Below are 2,683 nucleotides of genomic sequence, written 5' to 3'. Positions count from 1 at the left end.
CTGGTATTGGCAGCTGTCAGAGAACTAAATGGGCCTTTGGTCCAGCCCAATATGGCTGTTTCAATTACAGGCACTGATAACGGAATTACTGAGAGTTAAGAGCTGATAGGTCAGTGTTCCAGCCTGTCACAGATGACTCCCCTCCCTCTGGGACAGGGGCAGGTCTGGGCTCTCACACTAAATGCTCATTGTGGCTGCCAGAACCTGTGGGCAGCTCATTTAGTTTGCACTGAGGGTTGAGTCCTGCTTCATGCACCATGTGTGAGAATGAAAATCCTAAACCGCCCTTTGAAATAACAGATGCAGAAGGACGTGTTATTGTCCCTGCCCCAAAGCAGACAGACCAATGGAGAAATGCTGTCAAGTCCAGGGTAATACTCCACTGCCAGTTTATCTTTTTTGCTTGCTAAACTCCCTTCCAACCTTGAGGGCTCCCAGAGCCCAATATTGAGCTTGAGCTGAGATGTCTACAGTGCAAATTTACCACCCCATGGCCCTAGCCTGGGAGCCTGCACTGGCACAGGAAAGCCATGAGTGTTTCATTGCAGTATGGACATAGCCCCAACCCACTCAGCTTTGGAACCCATGTCCCCTGCCTAGCAAGTGCTATTGAACTGAGGATGAGTCCCTCAATCAGGGTCTGCCAAGCACAGTTGTGCTGCCCTTGGTTCACACAACAAGGATAACAACCCTTTATTTCTCCTGCCCCTATAACATGGAGACTGGGAATCCAACACCAGCCAAAAGTGATCATTTCAGCAAACAACCCAACCTATTTCCAACATACTGTAAAATCCACATGCAGACTCATACACGAAACCTTGCAAGAAAATCTTCCTGAGGGGGTCTGAAGCACCTGCTGCTGAAGGGAAGGAGGGGGCTGTGGGTTGGGATTGAGGGGCACTGGGAATAGGAGGGGCCTGTGGGTTGGGACTGAGGGGCACCGGGAATAGGAGGGGGCTGTGGGTTGGGACAGAGGAGAAGGGTGAAGAGGAGCAGGCTCTGGTTGGGAGTGAGGAGCAGTGAGCATAGGAGGGACTGAGGGTTGGGACTGAGGGGCACTGGGAAAAGAGGGGACATGGGTTTAGGCTGAAGAGCATCCTCATTTGGGGATCCAGCAGGACAGGGGAAGGCAGCAGGTGATTCTAATTCCTTAGGGATATTCTGTGTGTTTGTGTGTCTGTGTGTGTGTGCAAGGGAGGAACATGCTCTATGCCCAGAGGCCTTTATTCCTCCAGGCTGCAAGGACAGAGGGGCTGTCAGGAAGTTGCCCCTTCAAACCCACACACAAAAAGGCCCTTCTGAGGAAAGGGAAAATCCTGAAGAGAAAAAGTAACATCAAAGAGGACATGGGAAAGACAGTGTAAGATCTTGGTGAGTAGTTTATCACCTGACCAGGGACTTGAACCCTGGACCTTCAGATTAAAAGTCTGATGCTCTGCCAACTGAAAGCAGCAAAGAGTCCTGTGGCACCTTATAAACTAACAGATGTTTTGAAGTATGAGCTTTCATGGGTGAATACCCACTTCAGCTAGCCAGGCTCATGAAGAAAAAGAGCAAGTTGGTGCAGAGGAGAAACTAGTAAAGAAAACAAGAGCGGGAAACAATATGGGAAACCTGCTGCTCTCTCTGGCCCGGTCAACACTGTGAGTTTATATCGAATTTAGCAGCGTTAAAGGGCATTAACCCTGCACCCCTCCACACAACGAAGCCCTTTATATCGATATAAAGGGCTCTTAATACCAATATCTGTACTCCTCCCCGACGAGGGGAGTAGCGCTGAAATCGGTATTGCCATGTCGGATTAGGGTTAGTGTGGCCGCAATTCGATGGTATTGGCCTCCAGGCGCCGTCCCACAGTGCACCATTGTGACTGCTCTGGACAGCAATCTGAACTCGGATGCTCTGTAAAATCGGAATAATCCCGTAGTGTAGACATACCCTGTGATTAACAACATTGGTGGCTAATTGAAAGGCTGATGGTTGAAACCCAAGTGAAGATGGAGGTGGTTTTTTTTAGTCATGAGGGTTTTTTTTAGTGATGAGAATCCAGTACATTTTAACAGGCAGAAAAAGCTCTTCAACGCTGGTCTAACCTCATTAGGCAAGCATAAGTGACACTTTTGCCAGATGCATTGGTGGTATAGTGGTGAGCATAGCTACCTTCCAAGCTAGTTGACCTGGGTTCAATTCCCAGCTAATGCAATGATGTGATGTTCTCTCTGCTGGGAAGTGATTTAATTTCAGTCACATCGTATCAGTTTATCAATGGAATGAGAGAATCCATGTGCTGCAGGTCATTCAAGGCACAATGGAGGAAGAAAGGGGCAGGACTATACAATGAGCTGTTGGAGTTATCCATGATATTACAATGTTTGGTTTATTTTTTAAAAAACTTCCTTTACTTCCATCTCCCTTTTAGACTCAGAGGCTTTAAGGTTAGAAGGGACCAGTGTGATCATCTAGTCCGACCTGCTGCACCTTGCAGGCCAAAAGACACCACCCACCCACGCCTGTAATAGACCCGGGAGGGGAGGCAGCTCTGTGCTCTGCCCCTACCCCAGGCAGCACATGGAGGCCCTCTGCTCCCCTCCCCCCATGGGTGTGCAGAAATGTGCCAGCAGCACTGAGATGGCTCCCTGCCCACTCTGCCTCCGTCCCTCCGTGCCACTCTCAGAAATGG

The 2,683-nt window shown here is 49.2% G+C and overlaps 1 non-coding gene across 1 annotated transcript; it reads left to right on the top strand.

Annotated features, from left to right (window-relative positions):
• The first annotated feature begins 2,132 nt into the window (after window positions 1–2,132).
• Window positions 2,133–2,205, top strand: TRNAG-UCC. Its single transcript has one exon. It is a non-coding gene; the product is annotated as a tRNA-Gly (tRNA).
• Window positions 2,206–2,683: the final 478 nt, after the last annotated feature.

Source organism: Mauremys mutica, unplaced genomic scaffold (assembly GCF_020497125.1).
Source record: "Mauremys mutica isolate MM-2020 ecotype Southern unplaced genomic scaffold, ASM2049712v1 Super-Scaffold_100104, whole genome shotgun sequence".
In the NCBI taxonomy this organism is placed as follows: domain Eukaryota; kingdom Metazoa; phylum Chordata; order Testudines; family Geoemydidae; genus Mauremys; species Mauremys mutica.
The sequence above is the reverse complement of the archived record's forward strand: the minus strand, read 5'-3'. Positions and strand labels throughout refer to the sequence as shown.